The following is a 26,408-nucleotide window of genomic DNA, read 5'->3' on the forward strand; positions in this document are numbered from 1 at the left end:
TATATGAGTGAGAAACCACAAGTTTATTTGTTATCTCCTGTTCTCATCCAAACCTATTGTTTTATCCAGGGTGCGGAAAAGGTAAGGGTGAAATAATGCTTTTTATTTAATTTTATTATATTACATTTTATGTAAATTATAATAAATTGTATTATTAATCTGATCAACTTGGTCATCTTCACTTCTAAGTTTATATTATTCAAGGGGCTGTCCCAGTGAAAAGGGGAAGACTTATGAAAAACAGATGAACTGGTTTAAGTCAGGACATTATGTGCTGCGGTTCTGCACACATTTGGTGTATTTGTAGTTTCTAAGTCCCGTTTCCACATATGAGCAAACATTGTAATCCAGGAATGAAAGTAAAGCTGTTACTTCATCTGATTTTCCAAGGTACAGTATCCCTTTTGATTTATACATGTTTTCTTTCTTTGAAAATGTTTACATGTATGTATTCATGCAATATGTTGGCTACTAATAGATCAAATGACAAATAAATTGAGTTTGAAAAGATACATTTTGACAGGTTGGACTACTAAGTAAACATTAATGTTAAAATAGATTCTGCTTATTATCTCCATTACAGTTTAAGGAAGTGTGTGCATCCATGTGTGTGTGTGTGTGTGTGTGTGTGTGTGTGCATGTTTGTAGCCGTGAGGCGTATATATGTTTACTGCAGTCACTTGAACTTGAACAAATCTATTGAGAAGGGGCGAACTCCTAAGAACTGACTGTACTATGCAAACAGGAAGGGAGAAAATTGTGTTACATTAAACATTGGGTTTATTTAATTGGCATGACCTATAAAACCAAAAAATTAAAATGTCAGGTCTAACAACAAAATTATTTTCATAACTTTTTCTCACAGGATTTCTCCTATATGAGACTTTGGCATGGGAAGTGAGGATGCCAAAGGAAATTCATGGTCTCAAAGGTTCATGTCTGGTTATACCATGTTCTTTCTCCTATCGTATCCACCCATCAACCCAAACAGAGTTGTGTGGTATCAGTGGGTCTCTAAAGGCTACCCTATAGTTTATGATCACGAATATCCATCTTATGTAATTGACAAGTTCAAAGGAAAAACTGCTTTATATGGCAACATTCAAATAGAGACTGCAGTCTTGTCATTACAAACCGAGATCAGTCCCACCATGGAGAGAAATTATATCCATGGATTGACCCAGACAGTGTTGGATGGCGCACATACAAGTTTTATGATGTCACATCCACGATTCTTGTGGACGGTATAGTTCAAATGTCTTTATTGTGTTCACAAGTTTTTATATGTTTTATTATTCTTGATTTCATAAAACAAGGTTTTATAAGTGTAACTTTTCTGCTTATTGTAGCAAGCCCACAGAAGCCCACCATCAATGTTCGTGGAGGCGCAATGACCGGTGACACCATAACAGTGTCATGTGAAACCTACCACACCTGTCCGTACAGCAAACCAAACATCACTCTGAAGGTTATAGAAGGATCTGATAAAATACAGGACATTTTTGGAATAGGTCAATGGAAAATCACTCTGACACGCACGGGTGTCATGAAAGCTGAGCACTCAGATATCAAATGTATAGTGACACATTATGGAGGCAAAACAGCAAGAGCTACAAAATCAAAAAGTGCAAAATGTAAGTATAAACGTTATGAATTGCATCTATGTTTGCTTTTGTTTTTTTTCTGGGTTTTACAGATTCAGAATGTTGACAACACAGAACTTTAAATATTTTTTCAAACTTAAGATGAGTAAAATTTTAATTTATAACACGGTCAGTTCTGGTCCTTGATTCTGATTGGTTGAGCGGAGATCTAAGCCGTTATAAAATACCCCGATATATATAACGGCTGACCGCATTACCTACATCACTGCGCCACTCTTGCTACGTACAGCCAAATAATTGTCAAAATGTCCGATTTTGTTGTGAATTTTGATTTATTTGGTGGGCTAAGCTTGGATAAGTGGTGGGAAGATATTGACATGACAGACAAATAAGACCAACAACAAAGACGACTTTATTAATATTAATTAATAAAAGCGATATTGAAGACATCGAAAAGTCTAGAAATGAGGTGAATACTCATAAATAGACTATGTGGTCTGTTCGTGCTTTGCTGCGTCTGTGTTGCTTGGCAACCGCAGTTTTGTAGCCACACCTGTTTCTGAGGAACTACTTTGTTTGGTGGAAGAATATATTTCTATTAAAATAATTACATAATATTTGCTGTGTTTTACTTCATGAAACTTTACTAAGCATATGGATTAACCGTGTTATAATCCACGGTTATTATAATCCTCTGCTTCGCCTCGTGCCTAACAAGGCCCCTTAGCTGTAATAAAATGCACTGTAACCCACGGCTTCTTGGGGCTTATTGGTTTATCATATTCAGCTCTTTCATGCAGGTATAATGAAAATCTTAGTATGGAGGTTTTTCCTATGTATATGTTTTGCTCTTACGGAATGAGAAACAAGAATCTCTGTTTTTACTGATATTTATCCATTTTTATTTCAGGTATCTATACAAAAATTGCCATTGAGCCTGACCGTGCAGATGTCATAGAGGGCGTTTCAAAGAAGTTCACATGTACCATCGACCATTCCTGCCTGAAGAATCCTCCAACCATATCATGGAACTATAAGAACATGGAGGTCTCAAACAATAACAAAAAACTTTCAGAGTTCAAATCAGCCACCTCTTCCACCATAACCTTTGTTAGTACCAAAGAACACCATGACAAGATGTTGAAATGCAGTGCAAACATTTCGGGGAAAAACATTGAATCATCTATTACTTTACATGTACAACGTGAGTGATTCAAAAACACATGCCTGACTTGTGAGTCGTCTGTGTGTGTCATCATGTATGTAGTTTTCTCTTTTACAGATTCTTCTACAGATCCTCCAAAACCAGCGATTCCTGTCCAGAATCCAAGTATAAGTGTTGTATTTGTCTTGTAGCTATTCACATAAATTATAATGACCAATGTTTGACATGCTACATCCTTTTAGCCCTTTCCCAGGGTGAGGCTGAAGTGATGACCTTTGACTGGAAGACCACTGGGCTTTACATCATAGTCCCCTCATCAGTTATCTTGCTTCTCATGTGCACACTTGCTGGAGTCTGTACATACAAGAGATGTCACAGGTATGTGTGTTACATCGTGTTTATTCTTCTCCAGAGATAGGGATATGTGAAAAAAAAGGGAAACTAAGTTTTTGCTATCAGTATTTTTAACTTGTCAATATTATTTCTGTAGGCGGCCACCTGATGATATGCAAGAACAGAGGTATGCATGACCTATTTTTATCATGTATTTTCTACTTTCAAACTAGACCACTTCAGACAGATACAAGTGTTTATGTGTTATTTTGATACTTGTGAATGTGAATTTCTAAATCTTTTTAGTTTTCTAGATCTGGTGTTTTTATTGTATTTAAGAATGATATTCAAGATGTGTGTCTTAATACAGCTTCATGTCCACAACATCACACATTTTTTGTGCAAGCAACATTTGTCACTTTAGAAGCTCTATGTGACAGCATCAAAAGTCAGCAGAAATGGAAATGCTGATTTTAATAGCAACCACCCATGTATATTTCTTACCTAATGATGTCTAAATTACTGCTTACAATTGAGTATATTACTCACAGTACCATACTCTATGTGTCTATTTGGTGTTGTTTTGGATGATATCCAGCACTATCAAATCTCTTTTTAATGATATCAACTTACTATTGTATCAACATTACGGTTTTAATTTGATCAGTATTTTGTCATTTTCCCCTATTTTCACCCCCTCCTTGCATTTGACATAAAATAAGTAAAATTATGAACTTTTATAGCACCTTGATAAGCTCCAGGAATAAACATATGAAGTTTGCTAATGACTTAAATATATCTTATTTGTGATGCAGACAGCATCACTTCTGCTTTGTTTTTAGCATGTGTGAATTATAACGTATGATGCTGTGTGTGCATCAAGATGGCTACATTTAGACTTGTAGAACATGGCTTGAATCTGCGTTTCAGCCTTTAAACTTCATGCTCTAAATCAACAGTAATGGACCAGATCTTTATGTCTGGGTAGAAACTGCAAATACGGTTACTGTTAAAAATTACGTAAACTGCACCACATTTGCACTATGTGATTATTTCTGTTTTAATTGTTAATATTTTGAAACTATACGGTTCATGGTATTCCTCGGTCGTCTGATATAATCTATAGTCAATGCATCAGGATACAAATAAAGTATTAATCAAAGTCTGTTCATTAAAACTCACAACATTGTACTTTTCTGGTTGTGGTATCTAAGCGTTTATCTGATAAAACCATCTGTTCACAGGTCAAAAGATGTGTATTCAGAATCAGCCAAAAATACTTTTTCTAAACCTCATATGCCATCACCAAAGAGGTATTGAGCATTCAAAATGTCATTTGTTTTTGTAATGTTTAGTATAAAGATAAAAGTACATGTCAAAGTGGAAGTAAGAGTTAAATGAATGTACAAAACAATGCTAGTTTCCTTTAGTAAATTTTTGTGCCATCTGTCAGACATTGAATAAGATAATTGAACTCACTAAATACTGATTTAACTGTACTGTAAAATTAATCTTTCAAATTATTTATTAACTTCCTTTTTATTTCTCTCCTGTGCATTTCACATCTCAGTCAACGAAAATCCTGCTCTGTAAGTATATATCTGATCACCATTACTTCACACTGTGGGTTCAAACTCAAACTTCAAATGGTGTCTGATATGCGTTGACCTCTGTGTCTCTGTTTTCTCTTAAAACATTCCTTACAGATTGAAGATTATGAAGATTATTACACCAATATTGAAGACCTCAACACGTATGGCAACATCTGATGAAAACGCATGATATTTCTTAAATGTGCTTAATACAGGACAAGTTAAAAAACAAAAATCTATTTTAGTATATAACACAAAAACTGTTTTGAAGGGTGTGACTCTTTTCTATATCTACTGTATATTTAATTTCATCAGCATTTTTAAGTTTCATTTTATTTGTGGCACATTAAAAATATTAAATACAACTATTTTTTTATTAACAGTATAACATTATCAAAGTTGCCACAGTGAGGGCTTGTTTTACATGTGCTTTTGTAGATATGCCGTTACATTTACATTTAGTCATTAAGCAGATGCTTTTATCCAAAGCAACTTACAGGTGTTGAGCATGGGCTGTGGTTTCTCTGGCTGACACACAAACATTTTTAGGAAATGATTTTGTGATAGAAAAAAATGATTTTAAATAAATGTCTTTGTTGGCAGCTTAACTGTTTGTGTTGTCTCCCTTTATCTTATGATTGTGAGCAGGTTGTACTACAATGGTGATAAAAAATACGTATACATGCATGTTGTAGGAAAGTGACCTGAAATGGTTTTGTGAAGCATTTTCCTGCAGTGTAAGACACACTCTTATGACCTTGTGAAAAGACTGTACCTTGCTTCATAAACATTGTTACACAGTTACTTGTTCCATAAGAAAAACTAGTGTATCTGCAAATAACTACAAGGGAGTCAGAGAAGGGATCAGAGTAGCTTTATGATAAAACAAAGGAGGGCAACAGATTTTTATAACCTGTTAAACCGCATCAACAGATCTGGTGACCTGCTGTATGACTGTCACTGTACACATCTCATCTAAATGCTTTCAGGACATAAAAAAGAGATAAGAAATCACCAGAAATAATTTAGAAAGCAATAAAATTAGTATGTTTTAAACAAAGGAGGGCAACGGATTCTGCTAGCCTTTTGTGCTGCATTCCTGTGTGTGTGTGTGTGTGGGTGTGTGTGTACCCATTGTTATGGGGTCAATATTACATGTGTAGTTTTTAAGAAAAATAAACATTATGACTTTCTTTTTTATATTGTTTTTATTATATAATACTTGAGAGGCATGCAATTGCAGAACAACTTTGGTTCCTCCAGAGGGGACAAACTGTGTAGGAGGAGGATATTTATATATAACATCCGTTTAACTCATAACATGAAAGTAAGGTTAATAATATAACTTGGAGAATAACATTTTCAGTTTAACTCAAATTAGGATGATGCAAAAATGAGTACACCCCACTGAAAGTCTCTGGAGCAAAGCTAAATTTTAGACTACAAAAGTCTAATTTAACAAGAATTCAACCACATGTCAGTCTAAATATTCATCACACAGGTGACAGTTGACTATAAAAGGGTGTTAATTAAACAAAACCCCTTCCCATTTCATGCTGTCAGCAATGTAACCACATGGAAGAGAAATGTCACAAGACCTGAGAAAGAAAATAATTTCTTTACACAAGAAAAGTGAAGGCCACAAGAAGACCAGCAAAGCTTTACTTATCAGTCAGAATACTGTAGCAAAAGTGGTACAAACGTTTAAAATGCAACCATCTCACAGAGACGTCCAGGTTGTCCACGGGAAGTTAAAACCTCGACAGGAGCGTCTTCTGATGAGAAGGGTTGAAGAAAATTGACATGCAATTTCACTGCAGTTATCTAGAAAAGTAGAAAGCCAAACTGGGGCGACTATTGCCTGTGACAATACGGCATACACTGCAGAGGAATGGCATGAATGGGTACCGTCCATGAAAGAAGCCTCTCCTAAAGCCCATGCACAAAAAAGCCCGCCTAGTGTTTGCCAGGGCCCATGCTGACAAAGATGAAGACTACTGGGACTCCATGCTCTTGGAGTTATGAGACCAAGAGGATGGTTTTTGGAACTGATGGCTTCAAAACTGTAAGGCGTCACAAAGGTGAGGAATACAAAGGAAAATGCATGGTGCCTACAGGTGGTGGCAGTGTCCTTATGTGGGGCATCATGAGTGCTGCTGGTGTCGGGGAGCTGCATTTCATTGATGGCAGTACAAATAAACTGCTCTATACTGAAAGAGAAGATGCTACCTTCACTTCCTTGCCCGTCGTGCACTTTTCCAACATGACAATGATCCTAAACACAAATCTAAGGCCACTGTTGGAATTCTGAAGAAGAACAGGTGGAAAGTGATTCAGTGGCCAAGTATGTCTCCTGATCTGAACCCAATTGAACACCTATGGGGAATTCTGAAGAGACAAGCTGAGCATCACTCTCAATCCAGCATTCAATCTCTAAAAGAGGTCATTCTTGAAGAATGGAAAAAGATAGATCTGGCAAAATGTAGCCAATTTGTTCATTCCATGCCTAGAAGACTTTGTGCGGTCATTAAAAATCATGGAGGTCATACAAAGGACTAGATTTAGTAGTTTTGTTGTGGGGTGTACTCATTTTTGCATCGCCCTAATTTGAGTAAAACTGAAAATGTGTATTCGAAGTTATTATTAACCTTACTTTCATGTTATAAGTTAAACAGATGTTGTATTAAACTCAGTCTTGTCAACATTTTGGAAATGTTTTTTTGCGTTCATTGAGATGTTTAAAATTTTACTTTTCAAAGAGAGTGTTCTCATTTATGCAGAGCAATGTATTAAATACGCATACATGCACACACGCTCTTTTACTTCATATTTATACTGTTGAATTTTTTTTTGTTACCATATATATATAAAGCCATCACCACATTGTGATATTTATCATCTAATGTATAAATAAACACTTACCCTGATCAAATAAACCATCCATCCATCCATCCATCCATCTTCTTCCGCTTATCCGGGGCCGGGTCGCGGGGGCAGCAGTCTAAGCAGGGATGCCCAGACTTCCCTCTCCCTAGACACTTCCTCCAGCTCTTCCGGGGGACACCGAGGCGTTCCCAGGCCAGCCGGGAGACATAGTCCCTCCAGCGTGTCCTAGGTCTTCCCCGGGGTCTTCTCCCGGTGGGACATGCCCGGAACACCTTCCCGGGAAGGCGTCCAGGGGGCATCCGGAAAACATGCCCGAGCCACCTCACCTGGCCCCTCTCGATGTGGAGGAGCAGCGGATCTACTCTGAGCTCCTCCCGAGTGACCGAGCTTCTCACCCTATCTCTAAGGGATCGCCCGGCCACCCTGCGGAGAAAGCTCATTTCGGCGTCAAATAAACAATCGTGATAATTCCTTGAGTACATGAACCTGCTTTGTATATGTCAATCGGTGAACTCAGCCTTTGGGCACATTGTCAAGTCAAGACTTTTCCACAAGCCCTCTCATGATCACCTGCACGACACTAAAGCCTTTCACGAGAACAAAGCGCTTTCTCGTGTGAATTTGGGCTCTTTGCTTTATTTTAAGAGTGAAATTAGAGACCTTTCCTGCCTGAATCAACCCGAGTTCTAGACTGATGCTCAAACAACAGTTCTGTTCAGCTTCTTCAGCATACAGTCCGTAAGGATCACTTCCTGGTTTCAATACGGGGTTTCGGTCAGCTTCAGGTCTCCCAGTCCGTCTCTCTCTCTCTCTCTCTTCCCGTGTCTCTCCTCCCTGGTGCAGACGTCATTAAACCACGCCCCCCTGCTACACACCCCTTGTAGGATTGAAATTTCATGCCCTGCACCTGTTGCCTCTTGATTTGATCACTTTATAATGCCCCTGTGTTTTCTGTACTGTGCTGGTTCATTGTCATTTGTATGATGAATTCTTGTGCTTTGTTAGTCTAGTCTAGTCTAGTCTAGTCTAGTCTACTTTGTGGTAACTGTCAAAAGTTAATTTTAGTTTTGTTTGTATAGTTAGTAGGATGTGCCGAATGAAGCTTCTGAATCCGTGAGGCTTTTTCAACAAACTGCATCGGTGCTTCGAAACTTTTGACACGGTGCTCTACTTCGCCTGCTGGTGGTCAATAAGAATTCCTACAACAACTGTCACTCAGATGTTTTGTTCATTTAAATTTTATTATACATTTTATTTGTATATTTAACATATCATTTAATAATATATTGCCTCACAACTCAAAGTAACGAAGAAAAATAAGCACATACAGTTCTTAATATAAGTAACATGAATAATAATTAAATATATATAAAGACTTCCAAAATTATATTTTTCAAATGTATGTTTTTTATTTTCTTTAAAAAAATTGTTTATTATGATGCCTTCCACTTAATAGCAATTAAACTACGCTTGGTGTCTAACATAAAACATAAAAAACATAAAAAAACAGAAAACATGTTAAAAAAAACGTTTGGAACCAAACTCTTCATATACAGTATATATGAAGTATATATACTGTAATGTATATATATAATAAACAACAATAATTTAATAAGAATATATAATCATTTATAATTTAATAATAAAAATAAAGTGAAAGTGAAAGTGGACAAAATATTAAAGTGTTTGGTTGGTGTTGACCTTACATCCTACACAGCTGTAAACCTTAAATACAATAGATTAACCCACCAAACTAGTGGATACTAAAAAAATAGTGTAATCTATTGCAACACATAAAAATGGAATAGAATATGAAAATCTAATCTCAAAACGGGTGACTTTTTTATTTTAATTACTTTATTGCTCATTTGTTGAAGGAAATAGATTGTTTTTACTGTCCCAAAGGACATTTATTTATTATAACATTTATTTTACCCTATCCCCAGATGGTGCAGACTGGTGCTCTGTTGTTCGACTATCATTGCCCAGAGCATCTGAATGTTTGGAGCATACATGACGATGCATTGAGGATGTATTAATGGAATAAGACAAAGTTTGCTTGATATCAACATGACACTTTATTACGATGTCGAGACTGAAGTGTTCCCACACTTGAGAACTGGGTCTCTTGCGTGTATTCATTTAAAGTTCAAACACATTCTAACGACACGTGTCAGCTACAGAGAACTGAGGACACCGTTTACTAACAGGAAACCAGTTTGTGGTTGAAGAAACACTTTTATAATTTTTGGGAACAGTATTAAACCTGCAATTTACTTTTTGACATTAACATGTCATGGTTTTAAATATTAGTACTTTAATTGGCAATAAAATACGTAAAATTATATAAATTAAATTAATAATTATAACATTTCAGAAGGTACGTGACACGCTTGTCCAGCTCATTTTCATTTTCACATGCTGTAAACGGGAAAACGCGGGCGGTTTTATTGACGGAGCGGAGGCGGTGCTCGTGTCCTCTTGAGTGCGTCTCTCTTTGCTGGGTTCATCTCTCATCTCTTAAGAAGTCTCGTAGATCGCAGACCCGAGTTCGAGCCCTGCTTCTAACAGAAACACCGAGCCAGACGTCATGGATTCAGAGACGCCCACCACTCATGATCTCTTACCTACAATCGCTCAACATGAGAACTTCGTTCAACGCCACGATGTGGCGCTCGCCAAACAGGAAGTTCTGAATCGTAGTTACCTCTATGATGGGCCTAACTTGGGTGGATCTCGTCTTTCCTCATCTGAACAAGACCGCCGTATGAGGGAGCGATGTTTCCTATACTGTTTCCTTCTGGGACATTTCCGCTCAGGTTGCCCTGAACTCTCTGGAAACACCCGCTCTCGTACAGACAAGGGAGGACTGTTACGGAATAACCCAGGGGAATCCTCCTTCCAATCCAGGACTGTACCTTCCTGTCACACTCTTCTGGGATAACAGCCAACTCCAACTGAAGGCCTTAGTGGATTCAGGGGCTGCTGGAAACTTTGTCGATCTCTCTCTAGCCGAAAGACACAATATCTCCTCGGACCATCTCTCACCCCCCTTTCCATTACTGTCGTGGATGACAGGGCCTCTGGTTCTGGAAAAATAACCCTTCTTTCCGGTCCTCACAAATTGTCCATCCAGCGACACCAGGAAGAGTTACAGCTCCACTTGATACAATATTCAAAGTTCCCAGTTATTCTCGGACATCCCTACTTTCTCAAATATAATCCACAGCTAGATTGGCCCTCGGGCACTGTATACAGTTGGAGTCCCGGATGCCACCTTTCTTGTCTCACCCTAGAATACCCTGACCCTGCTCTCGAGTCCCCTGAGTCCTTAGACCTGTCCCGAGTCCCTATACATTACCACTATCTCAAACAGGTATTCAGTAAGCACCAGCTCCCTTACACCTCACCGTCTTTATGACTCCGCTGTGAAATTACTGCCTGGTAACGGTCCCCATGCTCTCCCGAACGAGAGGAGATGAAGACCTTGAGACATTGAGGAGTCCCTAGATGCGATGATCATCGGACCATCTACCTCCCCGGCCGGAGCTGGCATTTTTCTTTGTGGGGAAGAAGGACGGAAAATTACGCCTATTTTTACACAATGTCCAATGTTTGGAAGCGTTAACCCAGCAGTGATTGTGTTCTCCATTTTCTATTTCAGTGAAGTGGAAGAATTTAATAGAGGGATACTGAAAAAAATGGAGAAAAGAGGGTGAACATCCAATTGCTGCATACTGTACTTGGTATACGCGGTTTAAATATTTAAAGGTCAGGAAAAGGAAAAATGTTTGTGTTCTGTGGTTGCTAAGAACTTTTAAATATGAATTTGTTAGAAAATGAACATATGAAAATGTTCAACTGAATGTTTCTCTCTATGCCTTTTATCTCTCTTAGGATTCAGTGTAGACATCCATGAATGTGGTTCTTTAAATGTTTTTGTTAAAGTGTGTGTGACTGTTCAGTTCTGATTGTATAAAATAAAAACAATCTTAAATATGTGCCCAGAGTCATCATTGTGGTAGATATGGTGACTGAAAAGGCTATCCAATGATTTTGTTTATTTTGTTTATTTTTTATATAATGCTAGCTCGTAACAATAATTACTCAACATCCAGCTGTTAGCAATAAGGTTTAATTGCATGACATCTAGTATTAAGGTGTAGTTAACCTTTTAACAACTAGAATTAGGGTTGGGTGGAAATACTGTCTTAGTTGCACTTTTTCGGTCCTCAAAAACTAGCATGGTTTGTATTACGGTTCTCTCCTAACTCTCCTAACTGGTACAGGCTGCTTTTGCATATTTATAATTATTGTCTTTCTACTTTTACACCATCAAGAAAGGGAGGGGGGAACACACACAATGAAAATGAAAATAAAGAGTTCTTATCTATTTCGTAGAAACACCTGCTATTAACCTGACCTTTAATTAATCAATTGGTGTTAGAAATAGCTCATATGAAAAGCTAAAACCCTCCCAAATGACTTTTAATGCACTGAAATAAATCAGTTTCACTGAAAGAATATTGATCATTTAATCAAGACAGATAGGTCAAATTTTGGCAAGACAAAAAAGTAGTGGTGCTCTGAGATCCAAATTTAATATCTTGTATGACTTCCATGAGCTTGAAGGACTGCATCCATGCGGTTTGGCAAGGATTCATACGATTTATTGATGAAGTCATCAGGAATAGCAAAGAAAGCCTTGTGTGGCATTTGCCAAGACGTCAGAAAAACTTTCATTCTGGCTCCTCAGGGACGCCTTTTCAACGTTCGACAAAGATGTTGAAATGACGTTGTTTCAAGGTATTTTTGCTCAGTGGGATCTGTCCCGTACGAGGAAGCGAATATAGACCATACGTTTTGCATTATTTGCAACATCGGTAATTTCATCCACCCGCGGCACAAAATATTCACCGTGTCGCAGTTGCTCTAAAATTTAAGAAGCAATGTCACACGTCACCTATGCTTCTCTATTCACTGTATTGTCCGACAAAGGCATAGAATCTACCTCTAGTGCAGCGTCCTCTACCGAGCTGACGATCTCTTTAGTTTAAAAACAAAACGTAGCTGTACACTGTAGAAGGCTATGTGAGATATTGCACTTATGTTTTTTGTTGTCCTAATGTTGACCCAATTGCTTGTTTAAGGATGCCAAATAGGATGCCTTTAAACTTGTCTCAGGGAGCGATCTTTGCTGCCGAAAAAAACTAACCTGCTTGGCGAAACACATTTCCACATGTTTAAAATAGTCAGTTGATTTTCCTGCCTCCTTGGGATGTTTCTGCTGTAGGTGATGAGCTTGGATGGTTTTATGCACTCGTTGAAGAGAATCTCTTGGCAGAGTACACACGGAGGTCTCTCGATTCCCTGCTTTAACATATTAGGCCTACATGTAAAACCAAACGTAATGTAATGTTTGTCATTTTTTTTATTTTTTGGTTAACATTCACCACGTCAGACTGACACAAACTCGTCATTGCAGTAGCAGGATTCTTCAAAAATCTTTCCATAGTTTGACGAGCGTTACATACAGTGCGGCGCTAATTTTGTTACGTTCAATGTACTGCACGTGCAAAACATAAAAAGCGAAAGGTATTTTGGGATAAATAATGGCATATATAAACTTAACAACAGTTTTTATGAAGCAAATATCTGTGTGTGTGGGCTTGGTTATTAATACATTTGCACTAGAAATACATTTGGAAAAATATTATGTCAATTAATTTTGTTCTATCAAGTTCCCCTTCAGTCGGTTTCTCGACGTTGTGTTGAGAGACAGACTGGGGTTTGATCTTGAGAACCTATCATCTCCCAGATAAATTTAAAATGCCAATGGGCTTTGGCGAATAGCCCGCCCTCGCCAGTCTCCGCCCCGTACATAAGGGTATAAAAGGAAGATGGAGGCAGTCATTCACTCATCCTTTGTTCTTCGGAACCTACTCTGCGTATGGTGTCGAGTTTATCTCTTCGAGATCTCACTCCTTCTGGACTTACGACGCAGAGCAGCGGACTTCTCCCTTTGGATTCTCCTTCGGCCAGGGCACCCTTCCCAGTCGGCGGCGGACTTCCCCTCCGGAGCGCGGACTACCCTGGGCTTCTTGACAGCGAGCTACAGATCTAAAGAGCAGGCCCTCTTCAGCGCCAATAATTTCTCACAGGGAAGGCATGAGAAGGCAGTGGCTAATCCGTCAGCCACTGGCTCGCGGACCATTCGCACATCGCCTCGTCTGACCGTTCCCCATGTTGCCGATTTTATCTGCACGTTAAAATAAGAATGAATTTAACTCACCAAATATGATTCTCCACCAGATCTGTCAAGATCACATCCATGAAATTAGTTGTTGAAAATGTCAATTTCAGTCAAGGAATTAGCCCCAAGCGGGGTGTCCGTTGGATTGTCCTCCGCGTCTCTTTCTTTACTTTTCCCTTCCAATTCCTAATTTCAAAGCATCCGAAGTGGATCGGTGATGGTGTTTAAATGCATACCTGCCCTGCCCCCAGGTTGTCTGCTGGCGGGAATGCCATGGAAGTGATAAGTGGGCCAGAGAAAGTTCCTTTGTTTCTCATGGCGCCTCATTTGCATAGCTCTGACAGTATGGTCAGATTGCATTTAATACCTAAACTTAGTTATGGACATAGTATGATGCATGCTATGTTTTAATAACATAGCTCATTATAAAGGGAATTCAAAGAGGAGTAGTAAAATATGAAACATGCAAGCCATTGAACTGTGAATCTTCCCAACATATGAATACATCGAATGAATCCTATATCAAAACATGTACATCTAACAGTTACAGACTATATAAAATGGCACGAGCGCCAAAACACAACCTAGATGTTAAGATACATTTACAGAAAAGGATTGTTTAAATCACATAAATTCCTTTTTGTCAGAGAAGTTTCTCTGGTTAAACATCAAATGTTAAGTTAGAGATGAGACACAGACTTATCACCAATGCTTTGAAGCTTAGGTGTCGTTAATATACTACAGAGGAACCGAATGGTTATCACACTCTCCGTAAGAGTTCAAAACCTACAACCAGAGCCATGGAGCCATGCTTGCTATGGTCTTTTGATGATGGTATCTAGAAACCAGGACAAAAGGAAGTCATGGGGTGTTATGGCTTTTCTCTCAATGATCAAGTCACTACACAATGTATGAATACATCAAATGAACCCTAAATCAAAATTTGCATATCTAACAGTTACAGACTATTTAAAATGGCACGAGTGCCAACACACAACCTAGACATTTAGATTCATTTACAGAAAAGGATAGTTTAAATCACATAAGTTCCTTTTTGTCAGAGAAGTTTCTCTGGTTAGCCTCAGATGTTAAGATAGAGTTGAGACAGAGACTTATCACCAATGTTTTGAAGCTAAGGAGTAGTTAATATCCTACAGAGAAACTAAAGGGTTATCACACTCTCGGTGAGAGTTCAAAACCAAAGACCAGAACTCTGGAGCCAGGTTGCTATGTTCTTTTGATGATCGTATCTAGAGACCAGTACAAAACCAGTCACTACACACAAGAGACGGTCCCACCGTCTTGTTCCTACACCACGCATCGGAAACGGTGCGTGATGATGATGAGATGTTGAAGCTGTGTTCTTGGGTATGACAGACCCATCCTAGAGTCTGACGGGTACGACACCTGTACTGAACGTTGGGGTTCCAGAATGCAGTGGCACGGTTTGTCGTTAGGTGTGGTGGTCACAGTGGCTACATTCCCCGTAATGTTCCCGCAACCCTGTCAGCTTCCTGGGCGCGTCAACGCGTCAGCCAGCGGCGGGTGTGATCGGGGGTTCCTGTGGATGTCACTCCGCCAGCTTCGGCTCGCAGGTTATCCATGCCCCGGCACGCTTACCTGGCTCGTCCTTGGTGGGTGGTGGTGTACCGTCCCATAGCGGGCAAGACTCAACGACGTGCTCTGTCAAAACATCTGACAGCTTCCTCCGGTCATCGGATGCGACGCCCTTTGGAGGCAAACACAGAGATGACGGCCGTGCTTCCCCGGGCTGCCACAAGCGTCAGGTTGTAGTAGCCCCGCCCTCCCCCGAACGCTTGCGGCTGACCCAGAGATGCACGTGGAGCTCACTAGACGTGGAGTATGCAGTTCGCGGCATGCTCCTGTCTGATGGAAACCCCATTGGAGCTCCCGCCTCCAAGGAGGAGCCAACGCAGAGATGACGGCCGTCGGGTTGTAGTGGTCCCAAGGTTCCCACCAATCCCTTCCAGGACCAGGTTGTGAACCTGCAGGCGCTCCCCCTCACCTCCAGCGCACTGCGCATCTACTTGGCTTAATTCTTAAAAGTATGGGAGGTTCACGGCATAAACTTATAATCATATGGTTGTTGTTAACTTTTGTCACATTACTGTTTGTTACCAAAAGAATAGACACAAGTACAGTACATGCCAAGTCAAAAGATTAAGTACAGGCCAAATATACATAAACTTCTCACTCACTAACATCAACTATACTTCAGAGTACATTAAAGTATATTTCTGAGAAGTACATAAGAAGTAAACTGAAGGTATACTTTTCTATTTTAAGTTTAAAAGAAGTATACTTATAGCACACTTGAATAAGCTTCCTTTGAAAAGGGTAGTTCTACATTCTGAATTCCTATTGGCTGTATTCACTCTTGAGTTTAAACTGACATGGGGCTCTTTAACTTTCTACAGAATTACTCATGAAAAAGCTTTGCGGCCTCGAGGGTGAGATGTTTGTGAAAATGTTCAATATTTCCCCCTTTCTAAATACACCTGTATCATCGGCGTATTTTGTGGGTGGGACACGTGGTATTACCCACCACATTTTGGTGGAAATAATGATGCTCGCGGAAGAAGGTACGTATTGTTTAGGGGCCATTAACATCTAAAACGTGTGTAAAACGCAGGATGCGCCACTTGCAAACCGTCTCCCATTGCTCACACTCGTACATTAATTTGCAAAAGACAGAGAGCCTCGACTTCAGAACAAACGTCCATTATAAACATGCGTGCATCATATGCACTCCCAGCGCTTGCTTTGCATCCAGTGTCCAATGTCAAGAAAGGGTAAACCAATAAACAAGTGAGATTTTAGTCATAGGAATAAACTGATTATAACTGTAATGCACCATAACAGCCAAGTGACCTTCCCAAAATGATAGTGTGGGAACCACATACTGTGAGAGCTGGAGTAGATAAGCGGAGCAGGCAATGGACCGTCAATTATATATGATCAATATTCCCAACAAGTTATAATAGAAACAATTAATTGAAGTATTGTTTTTGTCATCTCTTTCCCCCTTCACTTTTCTAAGCAAATAACGGCCCACGCTCGTATACTTGTAGCCTATAATGTATTATGACAAACCTTGGTGTTGTGAGTGAGAAACCGCAAAAGAAACAGGAAATATATATTTCTAACTTGGAGCATAGTATGTAGACATTAGAGCAACATTGAATTTAAAAAACATATATTCTCTCTTTAGAGATAAAGCATTAGTCAATTCACAGTTTTGTTTATTTGTTATCTCCTGTTCTCATCCAATCCTGTTGTTTTATCCAGGCTGCGGAAAAGGAAAGGGTGAAATAATATTTAATATATTATTACTTTTAATATTCAATTATTATAAATTGAATCTTTGATCGTTGTTTTCCTCTTTTATTGTTTTGTTTGAAGGAAATATATTAATACAACTTTTTTATCTGTTCGACTGCCATTTTCACTTTTAAGTTTCTATAACTCAAGGGGCAGTGCCCAGTGAAATGGGGAAGACTTATAAAAACTGATGAACTGGTTTAAGTCAGGACATTATGAACTGCGGTTCTGCACATAACATTTGGTGTATTTGTAGGATTTAAGTCCCGTTTCCACATATGAGCAAACATTGTAATCCAGGAATGAAAGTAAAGCTGTTACTTCATCTTATTTTCCAAGGTACAGTTTCCGTTTTGATTTATACATGTTTTTTTTCATTGAAAATGTTTACATGTATGTATTCATGCAATATGTTGGCTACTTATAGATAAAATGACAAATAAATTGAGTTTGAAAAGATACATTTTGACAGTTTTGGCTACTAAGTAAACATTTATTTTAAAATAGATTCTGCTTATTATCTCCATTACAATTTAAGGAAGTGTGTGCATCCATGTATGTGTGTGTGTGTGTGTGTGTGTGTGTGTGTGTGTGTGTGTGTGTGTGCGTGTGTGTGTGCGTGTGTAGGTGTGTGTGTGTGTGTGCGCGCATGTTTGTAGCCGTGAAGCCGTATTTATGTTTACTGCAGTCACTCGAACTTGAACAAATCTATTGAGAATGGGCGAATTCCTAAGACCTGACTGTAATATGCAAACAGGAAGCAACAAAGTTATGTTACATTAAACATTGGGTTTGTGGAATTGGCATGACCTATAAAACCAAAATATAAAAATGTCAGGTTTAACTACAAAATTATTCTCTTAACTTTTTCTCCCAGGATTTCTCCTATATGAGACTTTGGCATGGGAAGTGAGGGTGCCAAAGGAAATTCATGGTCTCAAAGGTTCATGTCTGGTTATACCATGTTCCTTCTCCTACACATCGTATCCACCCACCAACCCAAACAGAGTTGTGTGGTATCAGTGGGTCTCTAGTGGTTACCCTTTAGTTTATGATCACGAATATCCATCTTATGTAATTGACAAGTTCAAAGGAAAAACTGCTTTATATGGTAAACCTTCAAATAGAGACTGCAGTCTTCTCATTACACATCTGGATCAATCCCACCATGGAGAGAAATTATATGCATGGATTGACCCAGACAGTATTGGATGGCGCACATACAAGTTTTATGATGTCACATCCACGATTCTTGTGGACGGTATAGTTCAAATGTCTTTATTGTGTTCACAAGTTTTTATATGTTTTATTATTCTAGATTTCATATAACTAGGTTTTATGAGTGTAACTTTTCTGCTTATTGTAGCAAGCCCACAGAAGCCCACCATCAATGTTCATGGAGGCGCAATGACCGGTGACACCATAACAGTGACATGTGAAACCTACCACACCTGTCCGTACAGCAAACCAAACATCATTCTGAAGGGTATAGAAGGATCTGATAAAACAGATCAAACAGATCATCCGTATATTGGAAATGGACAATGGAAAATCACTCTGACACGCACGGGTGTCGTGAAGGCTGAGCACTCGGATATCGAGTGTATAGTGACACATTATGAAGGGAAAACAGCAAGTGCTACAAAATCACCAAGTGCAAAATGTATGCTTTTGTTTTATCTGGGTGTTACAGTTTCAGAATGTTGACAAAACAGAACTTTTAATTTTTTGTCAAACTTAAGATAAGTAAAAGTTTCATTTATATTCAACTCTTTCATTCATGAATAATAAAAATCTTAGTCTGGAGGATTTTCCTCTGTATATGTTTTGCTCTTAGGGCTTGACAAACAAGAAACTCTGTTTTTACTGATAATTATCCATTTTTATTTCAGGTATCCATACTAAAATAGCCATTGAGCCTGACCGTGCAGATGTCATAGAGGGCGTTTCAAAGAAGTTCACATGTACCATCGACCATTCCTGCCTGAAGAATCCTCCAACCATATCATGGAACTATAAGAACATGGAGGTCTCAAACAGTAACAAAAAACTTTCAGAGTTCAAATCAGCCACCTCTTCCACCATAACCTTTGTTAGTACAAAAGAACACCATGGAAAGATGTTGAAATGCAGTGCAAATATTTCGGGGAAACCCATTGAATCATCTGTTACTTTACATGTACAACGTGAGTGATTCAAAAACACATGCCTGACTTGTGAGTCGTCTGTGTGTGTCATCATGTATGTAGTTTTCTCTTTTACAGATTCTTCTACAGATCCTCCAAAACCAGCGATTCCTGTCCAGAATCCAAGTATATGTGTTGTATTTGTCTTGAAGCTATTCACATACATTATAATGACCAATGTTTGACATGCTACATCCTTTTAGCCCTTTCCGAGGGTGAGGCTGAAGTGATGACCTTTGACTGGAAGACCACTGGGCTTTACATCATAGTCCCCTCATCAGTTATCTTGCTTCTCATGTGCACACTTGCTGGAGTCTGTACATACAAGAGACGTCACAGGTATGTGTGTTACATCGTGTTTATTCTTCTCCAGAGATGGGGATATGGGAAAAATAAATAATTGTGAAATTATATTTTTGCTATCAGTTTTTGAAAAAAAAAATGTTGTCAAAAAATATTGTCAATATTATTATTTGTAGGCCGCCACCTGATGATATGCAAGAACAGAGGTATGCATAATATTTTGTATCATTTATTTTCTACTTTCAAACTAGACCACTTTATACCTATACATCAGTTTGGTAAACATTTGATAAGTATTTATTCTTCTCCAGAGATAGGGAAATGTGAAAAATAAACAATTGGGAAATTATGTTTTTGCTATTAGTATTTTTAACTTGTCAATATTATTATTTGTAGGCCGCCACCTGATGATATGCAAGAACAGAGGTATGCATAATATTTTTTATCATTTATTTTATACTTTCAAATTAGACCACTTCAGACTTACACATTGGCTTTGTACACATTTAAAAAGTGTTTATGTGTTATGTTGATACTGGTGAATGTGAATTTCGAAATCTTTTTAGTTTTCTTGATCTGGTGTTTTTAATGTATTTAAGAATGATATTCAAGATGTTTGTCTTAATACAGCTTCATGTCCACAACATCACACATTTTTTGTGCAAGCGACATTTGTCACTTTAGAAGCTCTATGTGACAGCATCAAAAGTCAGCAGAAATGGAAATGCTGATGTCAATAGCAACCACCGATTTTCATTTCAGGTCTATTGATGTCCGAGTAAATGACTGCTCCCAACTGAGTATATTACTTACTGTACCATACTCTATGTGTCTATTTGGTGTTGTTTTGGATGATATTCATCCCTTTAAAATCCTTTTAATAATATCCAAATACTATTATTTCAACGTAACAGTTTTAATACAATGAGTTTTTTTATCCTTTCCCCTATTTTTCACTCCCCCTTACTAAAATTTGACATAAAATGAGTTAAATGATGAACATCTAGATACTTGTTACCTTGATACTCTCCAGGAATGTACGCAATAGTATAAGCACATGTAGTGTGCTTACGGCTGAACAATATCTTATTTGTGACACTGAAAGCATCACTTCTGTTTTGTTCTTAGCTATGTGTGAATTTTAACTTATGTGTCTATGTGTGCATCACGATGGCTACATTTAGACTTTAGAGAACATCGCTTGCATTTGCTTTTTGGCCTCATTAACCTTATGACCGAAAACAACAGTAATTGATCAGATTTTTGTCTTGCTAGACTAAAGCAAATACTGTAGCTGTTCCAACATTTACGTAAACTGCACCACATTTGCACTATGTAATTATTTTTGTCTTCATTGTTAATCTTTTGAAACTATACGGTTCATGGTATTCCTCTGTTGTCTGATCTAATCTATAGTAAATGCATTATTATACAAATGAATTATTAATCAAAGTCTGTTCAGTTAAACTCACAACATTGTACTTTTCTGGTTGTGGTATCCAAGCGTTTCTCTGATAAAACCATCTGTTCACAGGTCAGAAGATGTGTATGCACAATCAGCCAAAAAGACTTTCTCTAAACCTCATATGCCATCACCAAAGAGGTATTGAGCATTCAAAATGTATTTCATTTTTATAAAATATGTAATGTTTAGTATATAGATAAAAGTATATGATATAGTGAAGGTAAGAGTTTAATGAATGTGCTTAGACAATTCTTGTTTACTGTAATATTTTTTTGTTCCATCTGTCAGAAATTGAATTAGATTGTATGATAATTAGATAGGCTGATAAATACATATTTAGCTTGAATTTATTAACTTTCCTTTTTATTTCTCTCCTGTGGATTTAACATCTCAGTAAGCGAAAATCCTGCTCTGTAAGTATATATCTGATCACCATTACTTCACACTGTGGGTTCAAACTCAAACTTCAAATGATGTCTGATATGCGTTGACCTCTGTGTCTCTGTTTTCTCTTAAAAAATTCCTTACAGATTGAAGATTACGAAGATTATTACACCAATATTGAAGACCTCAACACGTATGGCAACATCTGGTGAAAACGCATCATCAAAATGTGCTCAATAGGACAAGTAAAAAAATATATTTAAGTATACAATACAAAATAAAATAAAATAAAAATAAAAAAACTTTTCTATGCATAGTAAACATTAGCATCAATATTTTATTTCACGCACATTAAGCTTAGTGTCATTTTGTATGAATCTTATAGCATTTTTTGGTAGGATGTCTGTTTATATATAGTCAATCATTATTAATAAAACATTTGTTTATTGAACTTTCCGTCTGAATTCAGGTCTAATAAGGAAATTGAGCATCCAATTTAAATCCAACCCTTGCTCTTTCAACTACAACAGGCAGTAATTTAAACGGAGATATAATCTATGAAAAAACATGTATATCATAATGTATATGCATAGGCAAAGAGGACATTCAGACTTGTCAAGATAAGAGTGATACTGGAGCAAGAACATGAATAAGGCTTTTTGAGAAAATATTAAATATAAAAAAAAGGTTAAATGCATCTGCAGTTGTATAATGTGTACAATCTGTACTTTATGTTTACAGTATGTATTGTGCATCCAGGTGAAAGTCAGATGGCTATGTCTGCCATTTAGTAAGATGGTGAGCAGACCTTATTGAGTTTACAACTAATTTTTTGGTGATTCTATTTTTTTTAACATGTTGGTTTTATATCTCTGTCTGGATGTTATAAGTTGCACTCACAAAATACAGTTTATTAAAACAAAAAGTGTGGCCATCTTCATTTCAGGCTGCAAAGCAACAAAATTGTAGATTCTTTTTTGAAGGGTGTGACTCTTTTCTATATCCAATGTATATTTAATGTCATTACCATTTTTAAGTAATTTAAACCATTTGTGGCACATTAGAAATATTAAAACATTTTAAATATTTGTTTTTTTTACAGTATCTCATTGTCCCACCTCACTGAGGGCTGGTTTTATGTGTGCGTTGTCTTTTAGGTCTTTGTTGCAGATATGCTGCTAAGCATGGGCTTTTGAATACAAAATTAATGAAATTATTTTTTGATTGACAGCTTTATAAACATTATTACACAGTTAATTGTTCCATATGAAAAACAAGTATAATCTGCAAATAACTACAAGGGAGTCAGAGTCTGTACAATTTCTACGAAATGCCAAAGGGCAGTGCGCTTAACACACACTAAACCCACACTAGCTTGAATACCGCTTCGGAGCAGTATTAAGGCTATGCGTGTCCCATCATGCATCATGTTCTGGATATTAATCGTGAGACTCGGGTCTCGCGGACGTTGCAAAAAGCATTCCAGCGTATTTTAAGCTACTACTTTTTAAGGTTTTTTCTTTATTTATGCTTCGTTTGGCTAACGTGTTTTCTTTTGTTTTGTTTTTTGATACAGTACAAATAATGCTTATATTACATATAATATTTTAGTAAAACGTAGTGTTACATATTTATTGGTGAAAGCTCCAGAGTTATATATTTTGTAAAACTGCTTTTTATCTCACCACATTAATTAACGTTACATGTTTGCACTTGCTTAGTGTGTCCCATCGGGTTAGAAATATAACGCTCACTTGGGATCTTCACACCCACTAGAACACTAGAGCCAAAACAGGAAATACGTCATAAATGTAGTCAAGTGGTCAAGTGCAAAGACCGCAAGTTGGGTTATTTGGAGGCAACCAGAGTCTTAAACAAGTAGTGATGGGGACTTTCGAAACCTGTATCGAATCTTTTGTGTCGAGCAGTGCTTCAAAGCACTTTTAAAACTGGCTAAGTCACGTGGTTTTTAGCAAACAATTTCAAAACTCAATGACATTTCGCCGCTAGGGGGTTTTGATCTGAAAGTAAACTCGCCTCTGTCTATCACTGATTTTCCGTAAATCTAGAAATAAGAAAATAACCATGTTTGAGCTAATCTGTGGACAGATGTGAAATCTAGCCAAATGTTACCTAACAAACAGACCCATATGTTGTGTTTTGTATATATATAATGTATCTGTGAATGCCTAATTATACAACATAAAAGATGAGAGCAGTAAAATGACAAAGGTCAATTATAGCCTATGGCAGTGATTCTCAACCGGTGGGCCGCGGCCCTTTGGTGGGCCTGGGATACTAACACATGAGTAATGAACTTTGTGGACCTGTTTTTGTGCTAGGGGGTGTGGTTATTGGCTTTTGGCTAGTTCCCATGAGCCTTTCTGTTGCCACGTCTCCTTCTGTGAATCAAAGGAGGGTGATTGAATTCAACTGAGGGAGAGGGTCAGTTAAGTCATAAAAAGGGTAATTTTTGTCTGAAGTGAGCGTAAAAAGTTGAGAAAGAAAACAAATGTCAATACATTAGTGACAGCAGCCTAATATTCCTGGTATTCTATGTGGTTGATATGAATCAAACAAATGAAAACTGCTGAGTCCTTAATCTTCATAGCTTTAATATGAATTTATATTGTTTTCATTTCACAGTTTGTAGTGCAAAATAGGAGTTCAAAAATGGAAAAAAAATCTGCCTCCAATAATCATTATTAAAAACTACAAAAGAGTTCAAAAAGGTGATCACTTTTGCTTTTTTAGGGCTCATTTATGCTATCCTTGTAAGTTTGTACTTCTTTGTATTTTCCCTTGACAATGAAAATAAATGGGTAGAATGGAGGACTATAACAGTGTCAAATGGGAATTAATTTGTATTAGTTCAACATTAAAAACATTTAACATTTTATTGGAAAGTTAATGTTTCTTTTTAAAGAAACTGTATCACGACTGGCAAGCTTATTTTGATTTTGTGACTATGGGATGATTATTAACTCTTGGCCTAGACAACACAGTGAACTGCAGCACTCTTCCTATGAAACCTTGTCAATTACTCATTGTTTTTTCCATTTTAAGTGATTAAAATTAATCTTAATGTTTAAATTGTCTCGTGCTCAAAGTCAACTTGTTTAATCCCATGATGTCTCATCATGTTGACACTGTTTCTGTAATGTTGATTGTAACATTTGACATCACAATAATTGACTGTTAAAATACCACATGCTAGATTTTGTAATGTACTGTGTCGTCTATTCAAGAACACATCTCAGTGCAGGCAATAGTATGACAAAAGATTATTAAATAAATTGGTCAAGTACTAGGCTTTGGACTAATTTAAGTCTATTTAGAAAAAAATGTATTTGACCTATTGGACTCACTTTAAAAAAAAACACATAACAATCCAAGAATGGAAATCCTTGTTTATATATAATGTATTATGGATTTTTCTGGCCTTCACAGCCTACTGTATACTGATTATGAACAGACCTGTGTATATTTCAATTTACCATTTTATTTTGAAGGTCCATCGTATATGGCCTGGCTGGGCTAAAAAAAATATCTCTGCAGGATGCGGAGCAAGCCTTCATCTCTGCTCCAGATTATCATCAGAGTAATTTTTGTTTACACAATGTCCAAGGTTTGGAAGCGTTAACAGTATTTCTGTTAACCCAGCTGTGCTTGTGTTCTCCATTTTCTATTTCAGTGAAGTGGAAGAATTTAACAGAGGGATACTGAAAAAATGGTGAAAAGAGGGGAGAACATCCAATTGGTATGTATACTGCTGCATACTGTACTTGGTATCTGCGCTTTAAATATTTAAAGATCAGGAAAAGTAAAAAGTGTTCTGTGGTCACTAAGAACTTTTAAATATGAAATTTGTTGAAAAATGAACACATAAGAAAATGTTCAACTGAATGTTTTTCTCTGCGCCTTTATCTCTAGGATTCAATGAAGACATGCATGAATGTGTTTCATTTAAAACAAAAATGTTTTTGTGTGTGTGTCTGTTCAAATGTTAAGTCGTGATTTTATAAAATAAAAACGATCTTAAATCTGCGCGGAGAGTCATCATTGTGTCTTCACTCTGTATCTGAAATGTGGTCGATCTAGTAACTGAAAAGGCTATGTTCCCTTTCGAGGGAACTCAACACTGCGTCATGGAATGACTCTTTGGGGAACGCCATTAGCGTGACTTGTCTGAATCGCGTGTGAAACTAACTTTCGCTTTATAGTCGCATGATGATGACGTCACTGATGACGTTATGACCATCGTGACTATCGGAAGGCATAAAAAGGAAGCGGAAGCAGTGCAAACCAGCTTCTGCCATTCAGCAAAGCATCTGTTTGTGTGTGTGAAGGTTTCTAGTTTATCTTAAGCTATCTTAGATAGATTAGCAATATGAAACGTATGTCAAAGAAGGCATTTAAGCAATGTGTTCCTCCCTGCCCCCGTTTTATTACGGATAGTGATTCACATGAGCTTTGTGTGAAATGTTTGGGAATGGAACATGCTAAGGCAGCTCTTGAGGGAGCTGCCTGTGAACATTGCTTGTGGCTACCGCTAAGATCTCTTCTCTCACGTTTAGCACTGTTTGATGAGTCAGGCAGTATTCGCAAGCCTCATGGTTCAGGTCCCGCTTCTGCCGAGGCAGTGCGGGGTCTGCAGTCATGGGGTTCGCAGATGGATATTTTGGAGGGTGAGACGACTTCGGTCCTTTCTCATCCCTCAAATCCCATTGCTTCCGGAAAGGGTTTGGGAGCCCGCATGGTGGCTTCTCCCGCCCCATCTGGAAGCTCTATGCACTGCTCTAGCTCTGAGGAGTGAGAGAGTGTTAGTGTGCAAGCAGTAGAAACTGAAGATCATGAAACTCCACTTTCCCAGGGATATGAGGAGCTATTAGAGG

The 26,408-nt window shown here is 37.8% G+C and overlaps 1 long non-coding RNA gene and 1 pseudogene across 1 annotated transcript; both read left to right on the plus strand.

The window, feature by feature from the left end:
• Positions 1-258: 258 nt before the first annotated feature.
• LOC130428202 (sialoadhesin-like) lies at positions 259-26,329 on the plus strand (annotated as a pseudogene).
• Positions 4,342-5,096, plus strand: LOC130429099 (uncharacterized). The gene is made up of 3 exons (XR_008907537.1): positions 4,342-4,415; positions 4,673-4,691; positions 4,809-5,096. It is a non-coding gene; the product is annotated as an uncharacterized LOC130429099 (long non-coding RNA).
• Positions 26,330-26,408: the final 79 nt, after the last annotated feature.

The sequence above is a fragment of the Triplophysa dalaica genome, chromosome 9 (genome assembly GCF_015846415.1).
Source record: "Triplophysa dalaica isolate WHDGS20190420 chromosome 9, ASM1584641v1, whole genome shotgun sequence".
Taxonomy (NCBI): Eukaryota; Metazoa; Chordata; class Actinopteri; order Cypriniformes; family Nemacheilidae; genus Triplophysa; species Triplophysa dalaica.